Source organism: Oncorhynchus masou, chromosome 31 (genome assembly GCF_036934945.1).
Source record: "Oncorhynchus masou masou isolate Uvic2021 chromosome 31, UVic_Omas_1.1, whole genome shotgun sequence".
Taxonomy (NCBI): Eukaryota; Metazoa; Chordata; class Actinopteri; order Salmoniformes; family Salmonidae; genus Oncorhynchus; species Oncorhynchus masou.
Genome location: NC_088242.1, coordinates 83,199,139 through 83,226,786, shown reverse-complemented (window position 1 = coordinate 83,226,786; position 27,648 = coordinate 83,199,139). Strand labels below are relative to the sequence as shown.

Sequence of the window (27,648 nt, the reverse complement as noted above, 5' to 3'; positions counted from 1 at the left end):
CATTAACATCTGCTAACCATGTGTATGTGACAAATAACATTTGATTTGATTTAATGGTTTACTGTCTTGTAAATAGAAGCATCCTGTTTTGGAGTGTTTTTTTTGGTAGTCAGATACTAACAGTCCCATAGATCATCTCCTGAGGACTTACACAGCACGCTCTAAAGGATTACTCACTAATATGTAAAGCACTTGGCAATGCTGCATGCATTGTAACTGGCACATAGGGAAAGGTGTGCGCTCATAGAAAACAGGCATTCAAACAACATAACGTGTTCCTATTCATTTTCATCCATACCACACTATTATATTGTAGGCCTACTATATTCACAATGCCATGGTCTGATCTCCCTATTTGAGCAGTAGGCATGTCGATTTCTAGCAGAAATGTGATTCATTGCGATGGTATTATTTTGTTATTACATTACATTATAGCCACAGCTTTCTTTTGAAGTTACTCATGGTTTTGTGTCTCTGTACAACACTGACACACAGGAAATGGGGTGGTAAAGCAAGCTCGACATCATAGCCAGAGTACCAGTCTCTTTAGCTAACATTCCACTTGCCACTCCTTGTCATTGACAAATGTCAATTTGCCATTGCCTTGACTTTGGCAATAGGAAGGAGTGGCCAGGAGTGGAATGTTAGCTAAAAAGACTGGTACCCGGGCTAAACTAGTCATATCCTCTGTTATAACGGCACAATAGAGTCATAACCTCCATGTTGGGCATGACCTACAGGTCTCAGTGGGAGAAAGGGTATAAATCCAGATACTGAATCACATCAGCTTTTGTGCAGCATAAGTGCAGTGGTGTCGGCTATTCTGTGTGGTGCTAGTAGTTAGGAAGAGAGCTAATGGTGTACTTGCCTAAATCTGAGACACTGAATGTGTCTTCTTCTAATTTGAAGTGCCTGATGCTTTTTACTGCATTGAAGCTTGCAGCCCGTCTGTCATTCACTACCATGCATTCTAAACCCAGCATGTACACGGTCGTTCACATGCGTTACACCCCATTTTGTTTGATTTGGGCTTTAGCCTGACATGCTGACAACATTGCTCACGTCGCGTGCATGAGTGTTGCAAAGTAAATATACACATACATGTTATTTAAACATTGCGCGCGCCAGCGAGGTTCTGTATGTCCAGGCGCTAAAATAGAAGTTGGTTCTATTTGTGGCACTCAACGCACTGCAAGTCCTGCTTCTCCCATATCCTCATTGTTTTTTTAGGAGCATATACCCATGTGCCAACTCCTAATTTGTTTTTAGGAGCATATACCTACGTGGGTGATTGAAAAATTAACTGAGATCCACACTCATTTGATCTTTGTCGTTGCCAACTGCCATATAAAGTCCAAAGAAGAAAAAGACGCTTGAAAGAAGGAGGAGAGACGATGAGAAAGGAATTTGGTTGACCGTTTTATCTGTGGATGAATTGTAGAGGACCTTGTGCATTTCAGGTAAAATAACAACCCAAAGTTTATATACCAGGACAAATTAGCTAGCAACAGAAAGCTAGGTAGCTAATTGTCATAAATGTTTAATTATTTTTGACCTGTCCCCAAATTAATATAATTGGTTCAGAGTTTGTTTTAATATTTCCACCTGCATGTCGTGTCTCCAGATCGTGTCTGGTGTGGGTGAACAAAATCAACTTGTGCGCAATGGCGCACCCATGCGGTTTGGTCAGCATGTGTGCGTCGCAAAATAAATGTACACATACATGTTATTCCATCATTGCACCCACACTGCTCACAAGCATCTGCGTAGCCAGGTGTTAAAATAGAACTTGGTTCTATTTGTGACGCTCAACACGTTGCAAGTCCTGCCTCTACGATCTCCTCATTGGTTTTTACGAGCATATACCCATGTGCCAATTCCTCATTGGTTTTTAGGAGCATATACCCACATCGATGATTGAAAGTTGAACTGAGCTCCACACTCCAGTACAGTCGGAAGTGGTAATGGACCGTAAAGTTGGTTGCCAACCGCCAAATAAAGTCCAAAGAAGAGGAAGAAGCCTGAAGCAGGAGACATTACTAGAAGACAAACATTTACCCTTTTATCTGTGTATTAATTGTCAGAGTAGAGAAACATGTGCATTTCAGGTAAAATAACAACCCAATGTTTATATCCCAGGACAAGCTAGCTAGCTAAATTGCCATAAAAGTGTAATGCTTTTTGAACTGTCCCCAAATGAATATAGTTGGTTCAGATTTTGTTTTGATATTTCAATCTGCATGTCCTGATTGCTTCTGGTGTGGGGGGACATCACCCACCTTGCAATCTGAGCGGAGGCATTGAATGTTTTGAAACTATTTACCCATAAGCGTAATGTCTTACCATGTTCTGACCATAAGCAATTTAAGGGGATTATTTTATAAACACTTCCTCATATGCTATTGAAACCAGTATGCTAATTTTCTCAACTTTCTTTCGTTGTCTAGCAGCCAAAGACACCATCCTAGTCATATTAACAACCCATGCAGTGAGCTTTGGAGTGTTTTCCTGCTAATTGCATTTTGGAACATTCGCACATATAGCATTGATGCACTTGTAATGTTAATAATGTTAATAAATAGCCTAATAGTTTATCAACATGTTAAGCTAAATGTTCTTATCTGTTGCATCAGCCTCATTGCTTTAAAAAAATGTTTTGGTGTAGAGTGGTTGTAATAATTTGTGATCCATCCTCCCACAACTGTCCCAGAGTCTGTTTGGAAAATGTATTTATTGCACAGAAAGACAAGCTCACTGTCACACCCTGATCTGGTTCACCTGTCCTTGTGATTGTCTCAACCCCCTTCAGGTGTCGCTTATTATCCCAGGTGTATATATTCCTGTGTTTCCTGTCTCTCTGTGCCAGTTCGCCTTGTTTGCCAAGTCAACCAGCGGTTTTCCTTGCTCCTTTTCCCCCAGTCTCTGTTTGTTCCTAGTCCTCCTGATGTTGACCCTTGCCTGTCCTGACTCCGAAGCCGCCTGCCTGACCACTACCTGTTCTGACTACCAGCTTGCCTATCCCCTTGTAGTGTTTTGAACTCGGATCTGGTTTCTGACCCCTGCCTGGCCTGACCGCGAGACTGCCTATCGTCTGGTACTGTTTGACCTGTTTTATGAACTCTCGCCTGTCCCCGACCTGCCTTTGCCTACTCCCTTTATAATAAATATTGGAGCTCTACCATCTGCCTCCTGTGTCTGCATTTGGGTCTCGCCTTGTGCCCTTATACTGACCAATAGAATAGGTCAACTTTTGTAATATAGCTGACGAAAAGTAAATGTGGTCAGTTCTAACATCTTCAATATGCTCCTCAATTCTATAAGAAAGACATGCGCCATTGCATCCCAGATGTGTCTGTCTGTCTACACTAGTAGCCTAGTTCGGAGCTTGCATGCCTTTGAGAACCCGATCACGTGACGGGCATTGGCTAATAAGAATTTAGATATCTAAGAGAGCAATGTGAGTGAGGTGCTTCAGAGCAGGGCAAATTATTTGTATTTATTTTATTCAAATTTTTACAAAAAGTAGTCCACTGGGCCTTTACAACTCCCGTATTAGCGGACCGATATAGCCGTCTGCAGATCAGGAAATTTAGTGCACTGGGCCTTTACTACTCCTGGCCCCAAAATAAATAAATCTGAACCAAACATAGATGCCTGTTATTGGTTCAGATTTGGTCCGGACATGACCAAAAATCTATGTCCGTGGACGTTGAAATTTGTATTTATTTATTTATTTATACATTATTTAACAGGTAAGTTGACTGAGAACATGTTCTCATTCGCAGCAACGACCTGGGGAATAGTTACAGGGGAGAGGAGGGGGTGAATGAGCCAATTGTAAACTAGGGATTATTAGGTGACCATGATGGTTTGGAGGGCCAGATTGGGAATTTAACCCCGGTGTCCTGGCTTAACACCCCTACTCTTACAATAAGTGCTATGGGATCTTAAAATGACCTCAGAGTCAGGACACCCATTTAACGTCCCAACCGAAAGACAGCACCCTACACAGGGCAGTGTCCTGGGGCATTGGGATATTTTTTTAGACCAGAGGAAAGAGTGCCTCTTACTGGCCCTCCAACACCACTTACAGCAGCATCTAGTCTCCCATCCAGGAACTGACCAGGACCAACCCTGCTTAGCTTCAGAAGCAAGCCAGTGGTATGTAGGGTGGTATGCTGCTGCCAAATCAAGGCTGACCAGGACCAACCCTGCTTAGCTTCAGAAGCAAGCCAGTGGTATGTAGGGTGGTATGCTGCTGCCAAATCAAGGCTGACCAGGACCAACCCTGCTTAGCTTCAGAAGCAAGCCAGTGGTATGTAGGGTGGTATGCTGCTGCCAAATCAAGGCTGATCAGGACCGCACCAAATATGAACCAAACAGAGACGTCTGTGTTTGGGCCAAATCGAGACTGGTCCAAACGGACCAAAAACCAAAGTCTGTGGACCAGAAAATCAAGGCCGGTCTGGACTGCACCCCCCAAAAAAAGACTCGTCCAGACAGGACCAAAATAACATACAAAAGACGTTGTCAGTGCTTACTGGGATGTAGCCTACCTTGTAGGCCTGCAATGGAACTTTATGAATGCCCATCCATGTGTTAGGCTCAACATTTGTAAAACAGGCTGTTGCATTGGCTTTATTAGCCCTGATTCCTGTGACTAATCAATTTTAGGCATTTAGGCTCTGATTATCAGCTACCCAACGTTATCAGGAGTTATCCTGAGCCTATTTGCAATGTGTTTACATGTCGGGAAATGCACAAGTATTTTATTTTTTTGCTATGATCAGCTCCTCAAAAATGTATGGATACAAACTTGAACCCACTGATCATGGTAAAATAAGGGTTAAATACATTTATTTTTTTAGATTTAACCCACAGGGTGAAACTATGGACAGCAGTTGTCCAGACATCATCCATTCCATATTGTCCATTTTACTTTGACTTCTCCTGTTTTACAGATATGTTACTGTTAAGATGTCAGCACATTCATTTTGATTGGGCACCATTTAGGTGAGGCTATTTGATCAGAGAAACCTGCATGATGTAAAAAGTGTCTGTCTCATTACATTGTTATACATTTTAGCTCCAGCCTGTAGGCTACAGAAAAAGGCCACATACATCTGCTACATGATTTATGTTAGATAATTATTTTGACGGAAAGTTGGTGGAGTGAGGCAGCGATGGAGCTCGCCAACAGTACCCTGGAGAGGTGCAATGGGAATGGACAAGCTAAATATTTTGTGCCCGCCTTTGAGAAAGTAGGCACTGCTTATCACAGGGCGGCATCAGCACGCACCTAAAATTCCCATATGCCACTGGTTGAGAGAAATTGTCATTGTTTTGGCACAGAATTATGTGAATTTTTATGTTGTTGGAGGTAAGTCTTGGTCAGTTTATCAGAAAATGCTACCCTCTTCAGTCTGCCACTATAGGCGGTTGCCTAATCCTGCTTAATGAGAAGGCCGGCCTTGCATGTATTAGCGGATCGATATAGCCGTCTGCAGTGCGGGGTACATTTTTTTGTCACAAACGTAGTGCAGCCTCAGCTCCAAGTGATTTTAATTTTGGAAATCTGTTCCAAAGTATTCCCACAATAGAGAGATATTGTGATATTTTACAAATGTAAGCAAAGTTTGAAATTATGTTTTATTCAAATATGATATGTTTAGTCTTCTTGAGGTAAATTTGCAGTCTACAAATTATTTGTAGTTATGTTCTGGCCCCCTGACCATCCTCTCAAGAAAAAGTGTGTGTGTGTGTGTGAGAGAGAAACAGCTCGTCGAGCCACTCGTATTTCATTTTTTAAAGTGCATTCTTCTATAATGTATTTTTTAATGCTGAGTTCTTCATCAACTACTCCACTGATATCAAGGAGAAGGCATTATTTTCTCATGGCGACCTTTTGTATATCAAATGAGCAGACTACAGTGAGACAGGAAAACAACTAGGGTTATTATTCATAGACCACGTATCCAAGGACACTACACCCTGTCCCCTCACAAGGAGACAATTCAATTCACAAAGGAAGTTTTGGAAAATAAGCTGTAACTTTAAATGTCAGGCTTTATACATTTCTAGTCCCAACCCAAAGGAAACAAAATCAATCAACTTTATGAGTATTTATAGAATAATTCCAAACAAACTAAAATAAACCAAATTGTTCTTACTCCTATAGTCAAGTAGGTGATTCACATTTGGTACAGATCCACAATGTTCCAAGGCCACTCTTCCTCTATAGACATTCACAGGCCTCAACAACAATAGAGACTAATTCAGCCCATCTGTCTGTCTCATATAGTGTCCGTTTGTGTAATTTACGTGCTGTAATCACTTGAGTAAAAATACATGGAGACGTGATGAAGTGGGGTCTTTCAGTAACTAATAAACAAGTGTACGAAGGGGAAGTAAATCACTATGGGAGTTGTCCATACATGCAACCTTACATCATACAATGATCTGCTCATGTGCAGTGCAAGTCCCTGACATACAGTAAATTAAAGTATTGCAATTCAATGACATGAAAGCAAAAGTAGGTCTCACACAAAAAACTATTCAGAATAAGGATTACCCCATATTTGAATTCTAGGACATCGATGTGCACATGCCTTGCTCTTGGTAGAGATAAACCACATAAGCATTGAGCTTGTCACACAATCTGCTGTTTAGTGCTTTACAAATTGGGATTAATTATGTTGAGGTGGATCAGTGTGAATGGTGCACAATGTTTGAGCTGACTACTAGGGTATATTCCATGGATCAATTGCAATATCATAAGAAAACCTCTAAAGAGTAGGAAGATTCCAAGTGCAACAAGATAATCAAGTGTACATGTACAGTGATGTCCACAAGCTTTGGTCCTTTCAGGGTTAAATGTTTGGAGGAGGTGGAGAAGCATGCATAAGGGGACCCCAGATGCAATCCATCACTTGACACACAAGGTTCAATTGCTACAGTAATGTCAATGGCTGCACGCCTCTACAGAAGCACGATCATTTAGATCAAAGGTGAGCAAGGTCACCTCTGTAACTCAGCGAAACTCAAGACAAAAAGACTTAAACTCGACACACTACACCGAGAACATCACAGCAGGAAAAGTGATTCGGTACCTTCATTTTCTCTTCCCAAGAAGAGGAGAAGACTTGGGCTGAATTCTTAATAGTTCATGTTATTGTACGGTCAGTTGTCTTCAAGGCCTAATGGCAGGGCAACAGGGGAGCAGCATATAGAGCGGAGCATGGCTCCCAAGATCAGGCCTGGATTACAACTGCTAATGCCTCCCAGTTTATTTCCATCACGTGGGCTGCAATTTACCCAGCGTGGCTGGAGGGAATCACCACCTGGAGGTGTGGGGATGGAAGTGGGGGGTAATCTGTTAACCACATCATAGCTTTGATATAGGTAAGGATAACTGGTTTCCATTATGTAGCCTACTATTAATGCAATGAATTCACCACATGATGTCTCAGCCAGAGAGAGGGGTAAAGGTACTTTGTCAATATTAGAGATTTGAGGCATTTTGAAAGAGGACTAGATGGAGGGTATTGATCACAGCTCCCATTATATGTGGTGCAGGTCAGGGGAAATACCAGTAGGCTCCCAAGGATGGTATTCCTCATCCCAGAAGTCAACTCTGTCGTCTTGTAGGGTGACTCATGTTCAAGTCTATTTTTCACATGCAAAAGTACAGTGAAATGCTTAACTTGCAAGCCCTACCCAGCAGGGCTTGCAATATCAAAAAGTATAACTAATTACAAAATAAGAATTCAATAAAAAACACGATAAATAAGAAATAAGAGAGGAAGCTAGATACAGGGTCCCTGTAAAAGATTTTCAGGGTCCCTGTAAAAGATTTTCTATTGGGTTCAGGTCTGGAGACTGGCTAGGCCACTCCAGGACCTTGAGATGCTTCTTACAGAACCACTCCTTAGTTGCCCTGGCTGTGTGTTTCGGGTCGTTGTCATGCTGGAAGACCCAGCCGTGACCCATCTTCAATGCTCTTACTGAGGGAAGAAGGTTGTTGGCCGAGATCTCGCGATACATACATACTGTGCAGTCGTCCTGTCCCCTTTGCAGAAAAGCATCCCCAAAGAATGATGTTTCCACCTCCATTCTTCATGGTTGGGATGGTGTTCTTGGGGTTGTACTCATCCTTCTTCCTCCAAACATGGCGAGTGGAGTTTAGACCAAAAAGCTCTATTTTTGTCTCATCAGACCACATGACCTTCTGCCATTCCTCCTCTGGATCATCCAGAAGGTCATTGGCAAACTTCAGACGGGCCTGGACATGCGCTGGCTTGAGCAGGGGGACCTTGCGTGCGCTGCAGGATTTTAATCCATGACGGCATAGTGTGTTACTAATGGTTTTCTTTGAGACTGTTGTCCCAGCTCTCTTCAGGTCATTGACCAGGTCCTGCCGTGTAGTTCTGGGCTGATCCCTCACCTTCCTCATGATCATTAATGCCCCACGAGGTGAGATCTTGCATGGAGCCCCAGACCGAGGGTGATTGACGTCATCTTGAACTTCTTCCATTTTCTAATAATTTTGCCAACAGTTGTTGCATTCTCACCATGCTGCTTGCCTACTGTCCTGTAGCCCATCCCAGCCTTGTGCAGGTTTACAATTTTATCCCTGATGTCCTTACACAGCTCCCTAGTCTTCGCCAATGTGGAGAGGTTGGAGTCTGTTTGATTGAGTGTGTGTCTTTTATACAGGTAACGAGTGCAAACAGGTACAGTTAATACAGGTAATGAGTGGAGAACAGGAGGGCTTCTTAAAGAAAAACTAACAGGTCTGTGAGAGTCGGAATTCTTACTGGTTGGTAGGTGATCATTCCGGGCGCATTTCATCCGGACGTGAAAATACTTCCCCGTCACCAAGAAGTTTTAAATTAGGACTGCGGAGTCCCTGCCCATCTTTTGAAAACGTCTGAAACCCTACCTCTTTTGAAGAGAATCTTAAATAACTCTCACGGCACACCCAACACCCCCATGCAGTTGCCATACCAGACGGTCATACAAGTCAGGATGCGCTCGATGGTGCAGCTGTAAAAGTTCCTAAGGATCTGAGGGGCCATGCCAAATTGTTTCAGCTTCCTGAGGGAGAAAAGGCACTGCCATGCCTACTTCATGGCTGTGCTGGTGTGAGAGGAACATTATAAGTCCTCAATGATGTGGACACCAACGCTCTCGAACCCTCTCCACTGTGGCCCGTCGATGTGGATGCGGTGTGCACCCACCCCTGTTCCCTGTAGACCACAATCAGCTCCTTGGTCTTGCTGACGTTAAGGGAGAGGTTGTTGTCCTGGTATCACACTGACAGGTCTTTGACATCCTCCCTATAGGCTTTCTCACCACCGTTGGTGATCAAGCCTAACACCGTCATGTCATCAGGAAAGTTAATTATGGAGTTGTGCGTGGCCACACAGTCGTGGGTGAATAAGGAGTACAGGAGGGGACTAAGCACACACCCCTGAGGAGAACCCATTTTGAGGGTCAGCGTGGCGGATGTGTTGTTGCCTAATCTTACCACCTGGGGTCGGCCCGTGAGGAAGTCCAGGATCCCGTTGCAGAGGGAGGTGTTCAGTCAGAAGGTCCCGAGCTTGATGACGTGCTTGGAGGGCACTATGGTGTTGAACGCTGAGCTGTAGTTGATGAACAGCATCCTCACATAGGTATTCCTCTTTTCTTGGTGGGAGCGGACAGTGTGGACTGCAACTGAGATTAAGTTGTCTGTGGATCTGTTGGTGCAATATGCAAATTGGAGTGGGCCACGGGTGTCTGGGATGATGCAGTTGATGTGTGCCTTGACCAGAGTGCTACAGGGTGGTAGTCATTGTGGCAGGATGTCTTTGATTTTTTGGGAACAGGAATGATGGTAGTCAGCTTGAAACATGTGGAGATTACTGGTTGGGGTTATGTCCATGGACACCAGCTAAGTAAATGAACCTCTGGGTGGTCTAGTGTATATTAGATAACGACTTGAAGAAACCTCTGTTACTGCTGCATACCGTTGTTGGAAAGTGTTATAACACTTTATCAGTTCAGTTCCTGTTAAGATAAAATGGCATCTAGCAGTTTTAGGACGCTGCAGGTGCGTATAGTGCATGTGGTAATATTTACAAAAATGGTACTGTTTGAGTCCAAATATGACATTCAGAAGTTGCAGATAGAAATGACAAAATGTAAAAATAAAGAACAATAGCAATGAGGAGCAACCAAAAGGCTACAAAAGACAAAACACCTATAAAGCCCAGTGTTGTGAATGAGATAGATGTTCTCAGATAGTTTTCCTGTGAATCACTCTTCATGTTCAAACCATCTCAAAATGGATTGAATTACTCAATAATTTTACTTGAGATGATTTGGATATGAATGCTAATATTGACTTGCATTGGATTTGTGAAACCAATGCTAAAAAGTTAGAATTTGAAACAGTGGCCAGGTAAACTAAACCAAAGCATGGGATGCTGTCATACCTTGTTCATAGACTGCTACAAGGTAAGGAAGCCAATATATAATTTTGGAATTTGGTTGAACTATCCCTTTAACATTGAGGGGGGGCGGATTACATTTATTTAACACCTAATAGCAAGAACATCACCGTCTAGTGGTCAGGACCTGGTAATATCAGAATGTAGGAAGGGACATAAACCTACAACTTCTATGACTAATTGTCTGAACAGGAGGGAAAATAATAGCAAATTCACTGAGAATGTATTACATAGGATGAAGAAACAATACTCCGAGCTGTACTACTTGTCAAAGGTAGAGAATGTATTGTATACTAGTTGTTGGGTTGGGATTTGTGTGGGGTGTGGGTTATACGTGGGTGGCTTTTGACAATTTCTTTGAAACCCTCATGTCTTACTCATGTAAGTGTTGGTCCAAATCGGATGTTATGTACTATATTTATTGAATATTATATGAATCCTATCATTTAAAAAAGGTCCAATTTGGGTGCAATCAATTAGCTTAATTTCTCAGAGATCAAATTATATTTCAACAAAATATTGTTGCAGGAATACTAATCTTACCCGTTTCTAACTTTCTCTCCACATAGGATAACCCTTTAGGTTTTAGGTAGAACCCTTTTGGGGTCCATGTAGAACCTTCTATGGAAAGTGTTCTAGGATGTCCCTTGTGGGAATCTGTACCTATACAGTACATTCAAAAAGCATACAGACCCCAATGCAGGAGTGGCTTCGGGACAGTCTCTGAATGTCATTGAGTGGCCCAGCCAGAGCTTGGACTTGAACCCAATTGAACCTCTCTGGGTAGACCTGAAAATAGCTGTGCAGCGACACTCCCCATCCAAACTGACAGAGCTTGAGAGGATCTGCAGAGAAGAATGCTTGTAACACGATACCCAAGAGGACTCAAGGCTGTAATTGCTGCCAAAGGTGTTTCAACTATGTATGTAAATGTGATATTTTAGTGATTGATTTGTAATCAATGTGATATTGTGTGTAGATTTGATGAGGGAAAAAACTATTTAATACATGTTAGAATAATGCAGTAATGTAACAATGTGGGAAAACATCAAGGGGTCTGTATACTTTCCGAATACGCTGTGTATGACATGCGCAGACTGGGCTAGTAAACATCCTAGGGCCTTGTCGTGCCTCCTTATTTTAGATAATATACATGGTGTCAGAGTGGTTTTAATAATGACAAAAACGTGAAGGACTTACCATGTAAATCATAAATCCATGCCGACAGACTCTTTCATAGCAAGGAGGGCACATTTTTGGAGATAAACAGTGCAGATCATCATTGGTCTAAGCTAACGAGTGAGGATTAGGTTACTGCTAGCAACATCTTGCAAGAAGAAGAAACTGTCGGGATTTCAGCGATGTCAACTCCAAGTTCAATGGACACTCTCACGAACATGAACAGGCCAGTGCTGATGGATTTCGCATTAGCCCCAAGAGATTTTTGATTGTATGTTCATTCAAAACTGGCCAAAATGGATCAGGCGCTTTGAGAAGTTTCAGAATTAAACATGGCAAATCTGGCATTTCAAGTTGATACGCTGATTTACTCTATAGGTGATGAAACTGGGGATATATTAAATGTTTCATTGTTGACTGAGGAAGAGAAACTTAGCTACAGTGCAAGTAAAGACTTATGAAATGCTTTTCGTAGGGAGACAACATTATGTTTAAGAGAGGTAGGTTTAATGTGTGCAGAAGCAGGGTGAAACCGCTGGCAGATTTATCACAGCTGTTCAGAAGCTAGCAGAACATAGTCAGTTTGGTGCACTCAGGGAAGAACTGATCCGAGATCGGATTGTATATCAGAGAGACGTCAACTTAACAGCACAACCAGCACTACGACCAGGAATATGACTTTCCCAAAGTGGATCCTTTGTCTGCACCTCCGAAGGCATTTGAACTGATTCCAGAGGTCAACCCAAAACAACACTGTCGGAGGAGAGGGTGCTGGAGCGGTCTTCTAGTGAGGCTTCGGATGCGCGCACACCACCCACCGCTTCTGAGTATATTACTTGCTAATGTCCAGTCCCTAGTCAGCAAAGTCGATGAAATTAGGGAAAGAGTTGCTTTCCAAAGAGAGATCCGGGATTGTATAACATATTCTGTTGCACAGAGACATGGCTAGCTGGGGACATGCTGTCGAAGTCTGTACAGCCATCGGGATTTTCTCCTATAGGCAGAAACTAAAACAGGAAGCGCCCGGTCTATCTAACCCCGGTCTGACCAATCGGATTTCACGCTTCAAGATTGAAGCAATCACGTGGACTGGGATAAGTTCCGGGTAGCCTCAGACAACAACATTGACGTATGCACTGACTCGGTGAGCGAGTTTATAAGGAAGTGTATAGGAGATGTTGTACCCACTGTGACTAATAAAACCTTCACTAACCAGAAACCGTGGATTAATGGCAACATTCGCACAAAACTGAAAGCACGTACCACCGCATTTAATCATGGCAAGGCGACTGGAAACATGGCCGAAAACAAACAGTGTAGTCATTCTCTCCGTAAAGCAGTCAAACAAGCAAAGCGTCAGTATAGAGACAAAGTGGAGTCCCAATTCAATGGCTAAAACACGAGACATATGTGGCAGTGTCTACAGACAATCACGGATTCCAAAAAGAAAACCAGCCCCGTCGCAGATATCGACGTCTTGCTCCCAGACAATTTAAACAGCTCCTTTGAGCGCTTTGAAGACAATATAGTTCCACCGACACGGCCCGCTACTAAAGACTGATGGGCTCTCCTTCCCCGTGGCCGACATGAGTAAAACATTTAAACCTGTTAACCCTCGCAAGGCTGCCGGCCCAGACGGCATCCCTAGCCTCAGAGCATGCGCAAACCAGCTGGCTGGTGTGTTTAAGGACATATTCAATCAAACCCTATCCCAGTCTGCCGTCCCAACATGCTTCAAGATGGCAACCATTGTTCCTGTTCCCAAGAAAGCTAAGGTAACTGAACTAAATGACTACCGCCCCATAGCACTCACTTCTAGACAAACTCCTAGACCTACTCCAATTTTCTTACCGCCCCAATAGGTCCACAGACAATGCAATCGCCATCAAACTGCACACTGCCCTATCCCATCTGGACAAGAGGAATACCTATGTAAGAATGCTGTTCATGGACTACAGCTCGGCATTCAACACCATAGTACCCTCCAAACTCATGATTAAGCTCGAGACCCTGGGTCTCGACCCCGCCCTGTACAACCGGGTCCTGGACTTCTTGACGGTCCGCTCCCAGGTGGTGAAGGTAGGAAACAACATCTTCACTCCGCTGATCCTCAACACTGGAACGAAGTCTGGAGTCAGGAAAATAACCTCTCACTCAATGTCAGCAAAACAAAAGAGATGATCGTGGACTACCTGTTCACCCCTATTTACATTGACGGGACAGCAATGGAGAAGGTGGAAAGTTCCTCGGTGTACATATCACAGACAAACTAAAATGGTCCGTGCACACAGATAGTGTGGTGAAGAAGGCACAACAGCGCCTCTTCAACCTCAGGAGGCTGAAAAAATGTGGCTTGTCACTGGAAATCCTCACTAACTTTTACCAGTGCACAATGTATCACCGCCTGGTACGGCAACTGTACCGCCCACAACCGCAAAGCTCTCCAGAGGGTGGTGTGGTCTGCACAACACATCACTGGGGGCAAACTACCTGCCCTCCAGGACACCTACACCACCCGATGTCACAGAAAGGCAAAAAGGATCATCAAGGACAATAACCGCCCGAGTCACTGCCTGTTCACCCCGCTACCATCCGGAAGGCGAGGTCAGTATAGGTGCATCAAAGCTGGGACAGAGAGTTTGAAAAACATTGAGGCCATCAGATTATTAAACAGCCACCACTGGCATAGAGAGGCGGCTGCCTACCTACAGACTTGATATCATTGGCCACTTTAAAAAATGGAACACTAGTCACTTTAATCATGTTTACATATCTCGCATTACTCATCTCATATGTATATACTGTATCCTTCACTATCTATTCTACTCTCCATACAACTCTCCTTCCGTGGCCTCCAACTGCTCTTAAATGCAGGGGAATCTAAATACATGCTGTTCAACCGATCCCTGCCCGCACCTGCTCGCCCATCCAGCATCACTACTCTGGACGGCTCTGACTTAGAATACGTGGACACCTACAAATACCTAGGTGTCAGGTTAGACTGTAAACTCTCCTTCCAGACTTACATTAAGCATCTCCAATCCAAAATTAAATCAAGAATTGACTTCCTAAATCGCAACAAAGCATCCTTCACTCATGCTGCCAAACATACCCTCGAAAAACTGACCATCCTACCGATCCTCGACTTCGGTGATGTCATCTATAAAATAGCCTCCAACACTCTACTCAACAAACTGGATGCAATCTATCACAGTGCCATCCGTTTTGTCACCAAAGCCCCATACACTACCCACCATGGCGACCTGTACGATCTCATTGGTTGGCCCTCGCTTCATACTCGTCACCAAACCCACTGGCTACAGGTTATCTACAAGTCTCTGCTAGGTAAAGCCCCGCCTTATCTCAGCTCACTGGTCACCATAGCAGCACCCACTCGTTGTACGCGCTCCAGCATGTATATGGTCACCCCCAAAGCCAATTCCTCCTTTGGTCGTCTTTCCTTCCAGTTCTCTGCTGCCAATGACTGGAACGAACTGAAAAAATTCTCTGAAGCTGGAGACTCATGTCCCCTCACTAGCTTTAAGCACCAGCTGTCAGAGCAGTTCACAGATCACTGCATCTGTACATAGATGGAATGTTTACAGATTGGCTATCTACCTACCTCATCCCCATGCAGTATATTTATTTATTTATCTTGCTCCTTTGCACCCTAGTATCTCTACTTGCACATTAATCTTCTGCACATCTACCATTTCAGTGTTTAATTGCTATATTGTAATTACTTTGCCACTATGGCCTATTTATTGCCTTAACTCCCCTATCTTAGCTCATTTGCACTCACTGAATATAGACTTTTTGTTTTATTTTGTTCTACTGTATTATTGACTATGTTTTTTTTATTCCATGTGTAACTGTTGTTGTATGTGTGGAATTGCTATGTTTTTTCTTGGCCAAGTCGCAGTTGCAAATGAGAACTTGTTCTCAACTGGCCTACCTGGTTTAAATAAAGGTGAAATAAAATAAAAAATCGAATTCTTTGCTATCTATTGCATCTTAGCCGCTCTGTCACTGCTCATCCATATATTTTATACTTATATATTTTCATCCCAGTCCTTTACTAGATTGTGTGTATTAGGTTTTGTTGTGGAATTGTTAGATATTACCTGTTAGATACTGCTGCACTGTCAGATCTAGAAGCATAAGCATTTCACTAGATTTGCAATAACATCTGCATGTGACAAATAAAATGTTGATTTGATTTAGTGAACAGTTTCTGAACAGTTACAGTTGGATTCACAGCTTACCTTGTCCAAAGCTGTAAACCAGGTTAGGCAGTGAGACAGTAAAAAAACAGCAGGCGATGCTGTGCAGTAGCAGCTCTATGTAGAGTGAAGAGAGGGAGGAAATACATGCGTTTTCATACCGTGCTAAAACAACTGAGGGGAACAGAGACAGATGTGGAGAAAACAATCACAGACAGTCCCAGTAGCCAGTTCAAGCATTTGTCGCAAATGTGGGAAATCCCCTTTCCACAGCTGGAAAGATTGCCTAGCAAAGGATGAGGAATGCAGGTAATGTCACAAGAGAGGACACTTTTCATCGGTCTGTCAATCAAAGCAAATGCATGAGGTCTCAGAGGAGGAACAGCAGTTACAGTAGGTCAGCTAATTCTGGGGGAAGTAGGGGGGGGGGGGAGATGCTGGCTGGCACTCCGACATTAAACTGTAGTCATTTCAACCAGACACAGGTGTAGCAGTGACATCAATCCCCACTAGGCTGTATAGCTACAGTAGAGATGGCTTGCTACAAACAAAAAAACTGTACAGGCCCAGTAATAAGATATTACCAGTGGTAGGGCAGATTGTGTGTAAACTGGAGAATAAAGAGAAGTGCCATCCAGACTGTATTCGTCATTGACTCTCTGGCCAGATCGCTGCCGTGGCTGCCAGCAATTGAAGCATTGCAACTCATTGAGAGAGTGAGTGAACTGGACGACCCAGGGGAGGTTTTCAGAAATAAATTCCCAAAAGTGATTTCTGGCCTAGGAAGGCTAGAAGGTGACTACAAAATCCACCTGAAGGAGGATGCAGTCCCCTATGCCCTTATCACCCCCTGCTGTGTGCCTATCCCTTTGGAAGGATGGAAGAAATTGGGTATGTGTCTAAAATAGAGTCCCACTGATTGGTGTGCAGGGATGGTGGTGGTCCCAAAAGCCAATGGGGACATTACTAACTTGAATGAGGCACTGCAGAGAGAGACACATCTTACCATCAGTGGAGAAGTCACTGGCTTAGTTGGATGGTTCACAAGTCTTCACAAAGCTGGATGCCCGCTCAGGCTTCTGGCAGATACCCCTGTCACCAGAGAGTAGGGCGCTCCCACCATTTGGCCGGTACGGTTTCAATGTTTTGCCATTTGGAATCGATCTCGGTCCTGAGCATTTCCAAAGACGCATGTCCCAGCTGGGCTGAGGGGCATCATAGTCCACGTGGACGGCATGCTCATGTGCAGACGGGACAGAGCAGAACATGATGAAAGACTGGCCTGACACTCAATGAAAAATGCCCCTTTGCACAGCCAAACGTCTTGTTCTTGGAAAACAAAATCAGTGCAGCTGGAAAAGAGCCGGACCCGGAGAAGATCAGCACTATCACAGACATGCCCATCCCCCAGAACGTGGCTGGAGTCAGGACCTTCTTAGGCATGGCCACATATGTGAGTAACTTTCAGACACAACCAAACCCCTGATAGACTGACTAGCCAAAGAGAATGACTCAAAGAGAATGACATGCAACAGGCAGCATTTGACAAAATCAGAGGACACCTGGCCTCACAGAGAGTGCTGGCCCAGTACCGCCCCCATGCTAAGACAAATGTGTCAGCAGAGGCACCATCCTTTTGGCTAGGGGTGGTCCTCACACAGATGCAGGACAACATGGAGTGGTGTCCAATAACATACATCTTACAAAGCTTATCTGACACAGAGCAAAGGCATGCACAAGTGGAGAAGAAGGCGTTGCCTATCACATGGGCATGTGAAATGCTCAGGCAATAGTAAATTGGCCTTCAGCTTACAGCAGAGACTGACCACAAAGCACTGTTCGCTCTGTTAGGGACAAAAGCACTGGACGACTTGCCTCCCACAGTTCTGCGCTTCCGCCTCAGATTGCTGAGGTTCACCTACAAGATGGTGTATGTGCCAGGGAAGGCACTGAACACAGCAGATGCACTCTCCAGGGCCCCAATTAAACATCCATTAACAGAGGAGAAGCAATGTCTAGAGGGTGAGGCACAGGTGTCTGTTAATGGAGTAAGAGACAGCATACCTGTGTCTCAGACCAAACTGCAGCAGATTGCAGAGGAGCAACAGCGAGACCATCTGCCGACAGAGAGTACAGGAGTTCAAAAAAGAATGGCCTAAGGCCTAGGCAGTAGGCTCTGCCTCAGCTTCTGAAGCCCTATTGGGTGCACCAAAGTGACGTCCACCGTAATGGAGACCTACTCATGAACAGTCAATGGATAGTTATCCCAGAGACTCTACAACCAGAAATGCTAAACTGAGTTTATGAGGATACATGAGGATATCCAAATGCAGACTGAGGGCTCTACAGTTGGTGTGGTGGCTTGGTCTAAGTACTCAGATTGCCAAGCTGGTGGCCCAGTGTGAGGTGTGTGCAAAATGTCAACCTTTATCATCCTGAACCAATGATGGCAACTGAGCTGCCAAAACGGCCATGGCAAAAGGTAGGGGCAGATATGTTCTCTTGGATTAGATTACTATTCAAGATACATTGAAATAGCAAAGACACCCATAACCACATCAGCTGGTGTTATCAATGGATTAAAGTCTTTTTTTTTCTGAGGTCCTGGTTGCTTTTTCTGTATAATATGACTTCACACATGTGACCAGTAGCTCATACCATACACAGAGAAGTGTCAAGGCAGAGAGGGCTGTGAAAACAGTCAAGGGCCTGCTGAAAAAGAACAAGGATCTGTATAGGGCTCTGTTGGCTTACAGAGTCACACCACTGCATCATGGACAGAAGGCTACGCTCCACATTGCCTGTCTCACCGGCTCAGGTTAACAAGCTCGCCCAAAAAGTGATGTGAAGCCACCAGAGTGGCTGAAAGACTATGTTATGTGAATAGAATACATACTGTTGAGGGGACCATACCCAGCAAAATTAAAGATTTTACCTAAGTTAATGCATAGTTCAAACTGTGTAATTTCATGCTTTCATGGCATTTCAGAATGGGAAGTAGCATGTTAAAGAAAATAATACTTGTTTCAAAACTGCATTTCAGTTATGCTTCAGTGACGATGCATGTTGAATTCTTGTTCATTGGAGAGGGGAAGATGTAGTAAGATGTCCCTTGTTTTCATGTGCGTAAAAACAGTGATCACCTATTGCATGAGCTTCCACATTCGCTACAGAAGTGGAAAAGATGGAAAAACGTTTATTTTCTCTGTAAATTATCACAGCTGGAAGATACATTTAAAGAGACGCACGTGAACAAGCTTAAATCTGCTCCATCTCCAACAAGCAAATCAATAAATCTATAAGAACCACGGGTCTTAAACATGAATGACCCAAGATGCTACCAAACTTTAAGTAAAGTTGACTGCCGACAAACGTACGTAGAATATAATGTTGCCAACGTCTTTTGTGTAATCTGGTAATCATGAGTTTGAATATTCCCTGTCGTTTTGGCATGGGTGGATTTCAGATATGTTAGCACACATCCTAAACTCTTCCTCTTCTCTCAACATAGTGTTGCAACATGTGTTCCAGACAATGGGGGGCACTAGCGGTTTCCCATTTACTTATTATTGGGTAATTCCAATATGACCAGATTTAAGTGGTTCTACCTAGACATTAACTAAAAACATGCCTCCAGGTTACGTCACATGAAAATCGAAATGTGTCATAACACATTCAGCTTTAGAGTCATGTGTCAATCATAGAGCCATCGTCATTGGTCCGACCATGTTGTCCACACAGAGTAGACGGCTGTGACCCTTTCTAACGCCGGAGAGTGCAGTTAAGGTAAATCACTGCTTTTCCAGATAGTTAGCAGCCTGCGCTATAAGCCGGATTGTTACACAGGTTATGGCAGTTGAACAGCTCAGAGACAACTGGTTTAGCTTCCCATGCCCCAGACTCTCTCCATAGGGAGCTACTAATTCAAGTGAGATTTCAGTTCCTTGTATGTTGAATTTTACAATGTTGGCATAGCCCTTTCCTGTAGTCAATGACCAAAAGCAACCTCTTTGGCGTCATGGGAGGAAAGTAAAAAAATAAATACAGTTTTTCTATGTCAAACAGTTTTGTTATATTTTTGTCTTCTGAGATGTATATAAAGTGTAATATTAGGAGGTAATACATTCAAACTCTATGTCTGATATGGTACAGGTTTCATCTTTTTTTAAGCCCATATACGTGTGTGAGGTGTATATTTTTGTTTCAAAGTAGATTTGTATAAGATTATCAATAATCACTCTGTGTGACCTTGACCCAGTAAAAAGTTCAAGTATCTTTCTGGGGTTTAATTTAGTGTTTATAAGTGTTTCCCTTTCAAATTGTTCTCTGGGAAAGAGAATACAGTCAGTGTTGTTTGGGGATTTACCCTATTATAGTATATGATATAGTCAGACTTATACAGGTCTGCTAAGCATGACACTACCAAACCAAATTTAACTGTAGCGCAATAGCCTCTGGGACAGTGATTTTGACATAGACACTTAGCACCTTACATTGTGCCGTTGGTCCGTTCATGTTTAATTTAAGACACTAACAGTGATTACCATCCTCCCACATAAGCCCCCAGTTTACACTGACAAAAGAGGATACCACGTGTCCTTACCGTTTGCCCGGCTTATCCAGACTCGTCTGTGTGTCTAACGTTTCGCTTGACTTCCAGGTGAGAACTGCATGGGATCAATATGGCCAATACTCCTCCGTCTTCCGCTCAGGCGAGGCAGAGTAGAGGAGAGAGGTATCAGCTCTCCCTTCAGCCCAGTAATAAAGCAGTCAGAAAGTAGCGGCGTTAGCCTTCAGGACTACCAGGCTGCTGCGTTTGTGCATCTGCTGAAGACCATTGTCACACGTCCAGAGGTTCCGCTGGTGGAGGAAGATGCCCAGAGTCCCCATAGTCTTAACCTCAGGTGTTCAGAGTGACTTATCAAAGCCTAGGTGTTAGGGCAGATAGAGTTTTTTTAGTAAGGGTATGAAACACAACATCTGTTAGTAGTGTAGAGTTGTTTCCTCCAGATGATTCTACCTCCTTCACACACAGCCAGACATGCTGAAGGAGACCTGCCAGACTTTCAGAGAGAGAATCTGCCCTAGAAATCCAGCAAGTCTTATGGCAATAAACAATCAGCCCACAGCTTAACAATTTGTAAATCAACATAAATTGTCTAGAAATCTCCTGCAGTGTGTTGAGTAAATGGAATGTTATTTACGCAGTACTGAAATATTTTAAAATCTCATGAGTACTTTTTAAACTCCAAGATCCAGATGAGTTCGATCAGTCTGTCCTTTTCCCTGCGTTTAGAACACAACACTCTGAACAAGATGAGACGTTCCAAGACGGAGCTATTCACCCCACAGATTCCTTCAATGCGAGTTAATTACAGCTCTGTCCTCACAGAGTAAGAGAGAGAGAGTGACTCCAGCCATAATCTAAATTACACAATCATTTGCGAATCCCGGTGCTGCAGCGATGGAAGTTTCAGAGATACTGAGTGTCCCGACTAAGTAGGCGCGCCGCTGATTGTAAACACGGCAGCTGCTACCTGTCATCCACAGAGAAACAAGCAGACACTGAAATAATGTTCCTTCTGCAAATTCAAAGTAACCTCTTCTGTTGGTGTACAGTGTAGTGTAGTAGACTATTCTGCTTTTCGTAAACCAGCTTGTGTCAGAGAGCCCAGTTTTACACTGCTAAGGTACGGAGGGATGGGAGCGCAGGTTGGACAGAGGGGGGAGCTAAATGGAAGAAGGGGGTGAGGGATTGAATAGCTTCATCACTCTTTCGCTCCCTTTCTCCGCCTCCTCGTTTCCTCCCCTCCCCTTTAAGACATAAATACATTCAAATACACACACGCATGCACGCACACGCACTCAGACACATTCACACACACCATTGGCAGACTCAAATCTAATCAAAGGAGGCTGGCTTAGAATATCTCGGGACTGCAGTTGATTCATGTGCGTGTGCGTATGCTCGTGTCACAGTCTGCACTGACCTCTGCACAAAGGATAAAGATACATTATGTTTGTACATTTACATTAGCAGAGCCAAAAGAGTAAGTGACATAATAAAATCCTTTATATCCTGTGTGCTGAGGGCTGGTCTGATGATTTATTCATTTTAAAAAGGATCCATCAGTCTTTTCATCTATAGGTTATACAATTTGCCTACGTTTTTCAGCCTAGTTACCGAAGGTCCAATCTGTTACTCAACATCAGGTGGGCAAAAAGTCCATTATGCTGAACTTAAATATCCTGACAAGAACAGAGCGAGAGGAGTTGGTTTTGGGAGGAACATTTCTAATGCTTCCAGGGTGGGGTGGTTAACATACATAAACACACACATACACATAGCAAGATCTGACAAATACCTACAGATGTTTAGGGATCTGATTACCTTACCCCCCCCATTTACCTTCTACCTGCTTTTGACCTGCCCAAAGAGTCCAGTACAAAACAAAGAGCCAATAAGCCTCGGTATGCAGGCCCCACCTATAGGATAGGAGTGTTGTTTCAGTGATACTCTATTCATTTATATACATTTAATGCCCATTTTAAGCCCAACCCCTAATGACCCATAACTCTAGTTTAATCACACATTAACACATCAATACCCAGTTGAGACCATGTTGACAAACATCATATTTGACCTTCAGCAGTATTTACATAAACACATTCCTGCCGCGGAGAGAAATTTTCTTAGTTTTTGGACATGTGGATTTGAAAACAATCAATGATAGGGTTTTGTCGAAAGCTTCCCTCCAATGGGAGACATCTGGTAAATTTCTAGGTGCAGTTTTTGGCACGAGTTCAATGACTTTCACAATACCTCTACTTGTTTGGGATTACAGCGCTTAAAGGGAAAAATCAAAGCACTGTTTTCCTTTTTGGTTTCCAATAGATACAACGATATGTTTAGGAAGGGTGGTGGGTGTGGTCTAAAAGAATGGACAGCAGTAGTGATCACTTTGTTTGCTAAAACAACTCTCCTCTTGGTAAATAATGTTTTCAGTAAGGGCAGGAACTGAAAAGTGAATGTGAGAGAAGGAGTGCTATTCATGTGGTTTCCTGTCCGGTGTGTACACCCATATAGCTGCTTCATGACAACTGCTTTTATATAATCAGTGCATACCTGGGGCAACTGTATGGATTCTAGGGTAGGTCATATTGTCCACTGAAAAGGCATTGAGGTATCAAAATATTCTGAATAGGTCTCAATTCAATGAACAGCAATGGCAATGTTATATATTGTTATATGTACAATGTATCTAAAAATGCTTTCTCTGTAAGACTATTCTGAGAAGGACCTTTCAGTATTAAGGACACTTTGGCTCACATAAAGTTACATTTCAATTGTGTTAGCATACTAAGTAGTACACTGCATGATGGACACCTGGCTGGGAAGGATGTAGAAGTAAACGTGTTGTAAGAGCAAATGTCAAAAACAGCCCATCTAGCATTGAAAACTAACAACGATGATTATTCCAAGCTTTTCCTTATACTAAATGATTGATGACAAAAAAATTCAAGTATACAATTGAAAAGCTATTTCTTCAAAGAGAACGACTCATTCAATCATTTCTTTTGGTACTTTCCATATGTACTGTAGCTTGTTTTTGGTGGCTGGTCCAAAAATTGTTGGAGGAGTGCAGCATTTACCTGGAGCTAACTCTGCAGATAGCACTACGGCAGGATTTGAAAAGTCATAGTCAATCGATCAATAATATAATAATACTTTAAGCAAACATGTTTATCTTTCATTTACAATCTGTAGAAACTATGAGAATAGAAAGGTTCAGAACAGTTGAAAAATATATGGCAAATATGGCAGAAGCTTTTTTATCCGACGAGCCCGACGTGAATGACATACTGCTTTCCCAGGAACAGGCCCAAATCCCCGTCATTTGCGTGAAGAGAAGACGCCAAAAAAGAGGACGGCGGTTGGGCTGCCTTCTGAGATTTTGTAGACGATCGAATAAACTCCCACTGCATTCCGTTCTACTAGCTAACATGCAATCATTGGAAAATAAAATCGACAACCTACGAGGAAGATTAAACTACCAACGGGACATTAAAAACTGTAATACCTTACGCTTCACAGAGTTGTGGCTAAACAACAACATTGTCAACATACAGTTGGCTGGTTATATGCTGTATCGGCAGGATAGAACATCGGCGTCTGGTAAGACAAGGGGGTGGAGGGGGCGGCAGACGATGTATATTTGTAAACAACAGCTGGTGCACAATATCTAAGGAAGTCTCTAGGTTTTGCTCGCCTGATGTAGAGTATCTCATGATAAGCTGTAGACCACACTATCTACCTAGAGAGTTTTCATCTCTATTTTTCTTAGCAGTCTACATACCACCACAGACTGATGTTGGCACTAAGACCGCACTCAATGAGCTGTATTACGTCATAAGCAAACAGGAAAATGCTTATCCAGAGGCGGCACTCCTAGTGGCCGGGGACTTTAATGAAGGGAAACTTAAATCTATTTTACAAAATTTCTATCAGCAAGTTAAATGTTCAACCAGAGGGGGAAAAAACTCTAGACCACCTTTACTCCACACACAGAGACACATACAAAGCTCTCCCTTGCCCTCTATTTGGCAAATCTGACCATAATTCTATCATCCTGATTCCCTCTTACAAGAAAAAAACAAATGCAGGATAGCACAAGTGACTCGGTCTGTAAAAAAGTGGTCAGATGAAGCAGATGCTAAACTGCAGGGCTGTTTTGCTATCACAAACTGGAATATGTTCTGGGATTCTTCCGACAGCATTGCGTAGAGCATAAAAATCATCTGTCCTCATTTGCAACACTCACCTCCGAGTTCCAAACTGCCCCTGGAAGCAACATCAGCACAATAACTGTTCGTTGGGAGCTTCATAAAATGGGTTTCCATGGACGAGACACATGCCTAAGATCACCATTCGCAATGGCAAGCGTCGGCTGGAGTGGTATAATGCTCACCTTCATCGGACTCTGGAGCAGTGGAAACACATTCTCTGGAGTGATGAATCTCACTTCCCCATCTGGCAGTCTGACGACAAATCTGTGTTTGGCGGATGCCAGGAGAACGCTACCTGCCCTAATGCATAGTGCCAATTGTAAAGTTTGGTGGAGGAAGAATAATGGTCTGGGGCTGTTTTTCATGGTTCGGTCTAGGCCCTTTAGTTCCAGTTAAGAGAAATGTTAATGCTACAGCATATAATGACATTGTAGACGATTTTCTGCTTCCAACATTGTGGCAACAGTTTGGGGAAGGCCCTTTCCTGTTTCAGCATGACAATGCCCCTGTGCACAAAGCGTGTTTCAGAAATGGTTTGTTGAGATCGGTGTGGGAGAATTTGACTGGCCTGCACAGAGACCTGACCTCAACCCCATCGAACACCTTTGGGATTAATTGGATCGCCGACTGAGAGCCTGGCTTAATCGCCAAACATCTGTGACTGACCTCACTAATGCTCTTGTGGCTGAATGGAAGCAAATCCCTACAGCAATGTTCCAGCATCTAGTGGAAAGCCTTCCCAGAAGAGTGGACGCTGTTATATTTTGGAATGAGATGTTCGACGAGCAGGTATCCACATACTTTTGTCAATGTTATGTATGTTGGACATGTAAGTTTAATTTTCCCATAACATGCCACAGGGGATGGAAAATAGGAAGGATTACACCTCAGGGAATCCTTAGCTACTGCATTTCAGTTTTAATAACTTATTTCACAGCCAAGGTTTATAACTCTACTTTGTATTGTATTTGGCAGTGTCAGACAAGCCGCCAGGTAAGCACCCTCTTCCCTCTGATCTAAGCTAAAATAAACAGTTGGGTAAAGTAGGTAGGGCGCTATGCACTAAAAATAAAAAGTCCCTATGCCTGCACTTGTTCCCTTGGTGCAGACGTAGGACAATGTGTCCAGATAGAAGAATACTCAAGCTGAGTGGGTACAGTGGATGTGCATACTGTTGAACCAATAAGGTGGGGTGTGATCAGACGAGGGTCTGTTGGTGGACAATGATTGGCTGATGGTTGTGGATGACTGGCTCTGTATGTAATATGACTGGCTGCTGGATGGGGATGACTCTGTAGAAGGTGTCGGTTCTTTGACACCCTCTCATCAATTGTCACCTCAACCTCCACTTGAAACTGTTCAGCAGGAGCAGGCAGAGTGCACTGATTGGAGATAAAAATGAGGACATGCCCTGTGTGCTTTTAGCCCTGCTTTTACCCTTGTGAAACATAATCTTCAGTGCTGTCTGTTTGAAATGCAGTTGGTCTGTCTTTTTATTATAGAAGCTGTTTCTGTAGTAGTACAGGGATTGGTGTAACAGTAGTGATAAAAGTACTGGTAGTATCTATCCATCATATTTCTTCAATGGTACAAATCAATCATATTCTGTTCCAGTAACTGGGAAATCCTTGTTGAAACAAGCTGGCACTTATAGAAGCAGCTATAAACTAATTCGATCCAGCAGCTGTGGGAATTAGAAAACATGGGATGTGTTACATAAAGAGAGAGAACTGCCGATATTAAAGCTACTATGGTTGGCACCTCAGCAGTAGACCAAAGAAAATAAGATTCAAGAAAACACTTTTCCATTGAAACTACTTATTTGAGGAAAAAAGAGAGAATTATTTTGCCTCATTTCACATGGATCTGCTGTCCATAAAGGAGAAGTCTGGGGGTTTTTTGCAATCAAAGTGTTGGCTTGAATGTCAGACATCTCTTAATTGTTTAAAGCACACTGTTTTAGCCCAGTCATTATAGTAAAGGAAAACATATATATCTGCTTGGCAACTATTAACATGTCCAAACGGTGGCACCACATGTGACACCAAAAACAAATAGCTTGTATGAGATGTCCTGATTTTGTTTTCATAACTTGAGTTTTCCAAACCCTTACCCAGAGTTTTCCAACACTGACACCCATTTCCAGTCCAATTGGGCATGTGTGGTTAATGTGGTAGACTAATGAGGGAACATAACTTCTCGTTAACTCTGTGGCATCAAGGTCTGGTTACAGAAGATTAAGCTTTCAACATTCGTTGACGTTTTCACACAAATTCACCAACAGTATCTTGAACCAGAAATAGTTTCATTAGAAAAAATCACCTTAAGGGAAACTGGTAGAAATGTATCACCTGGTCCACCATTCAACATTCAGTACATCCTTTCTATCACAAAATCAATAAAGTATACCACATAAAACCTCAAATTATTTAAAGAATGCAAATGTTTTCAGATACACATATGGCTCAAATAAATTCAAACAAAGTCAGCCAGTGATTTTGTTGGTGGTATGTCATTGCGCAAGCTGCACATTGATTGAATCCATCTGCCATTGAACTTACAGATAGTTGGTAGCTGTTGAGGATCATTGGACAGATTGACATATGTGGTGATGGTGACCACAGTTATTGGAGACTCCTGTGTGGCTGATCTCATGTGGTTCTCTACACTTGGAGTGCAGTAACACTGTAAACTACAGTACACTTGCCTTAGTTCTAGTAAGACCTGAACATTGTTATACCAGATGCAATGTTTCAGATTGTTCCTCTGGGCAGAGTTACTGATCTGCTGTCACAAATCCTGACAGGCAGAGAAAATACAGGTCATCCTCTTGTTCTTTGGTAGGTATTTGATGACTCACAGTTCATAATCTATGCATAGTCACTTTATCCCTACCGACATGTACAGTGCCTTGCGAAAGTATTCGGCCCCCTTGAACTTTGCGACCTTTTGCCACATTTCAGGCT

General features: G+C 43.1%; 1 protein-coding gene across 1 annotated transcript in view; it reads right to left on the bottom strand.

Moving 5' to 3' along the window:
• LOC135524579 (neurturin-like) overlaps window positions 1-21,573 on the bottom strand; it is a 35,872-nt gene extending 14,299 nt beyond the window's left edge. Inside the window, exons 1-2 of the mRNA XM_064952243.1 lie at window positions 21,134-21,573; window positions 20,499-20,823 (exon numbers count right to left, since the gene is read on the bottom strand). The gene's annotated coding sequence lies outside the window, so the exon portion shown is untranslated. The remainder of the gene's footprint in view (window positions 1-20,498; window positions 20,824-21,133) is intronic.
• Between the last annotated feature and the right edge of the window lie 6,075 nt (window positions 21,574-27,648).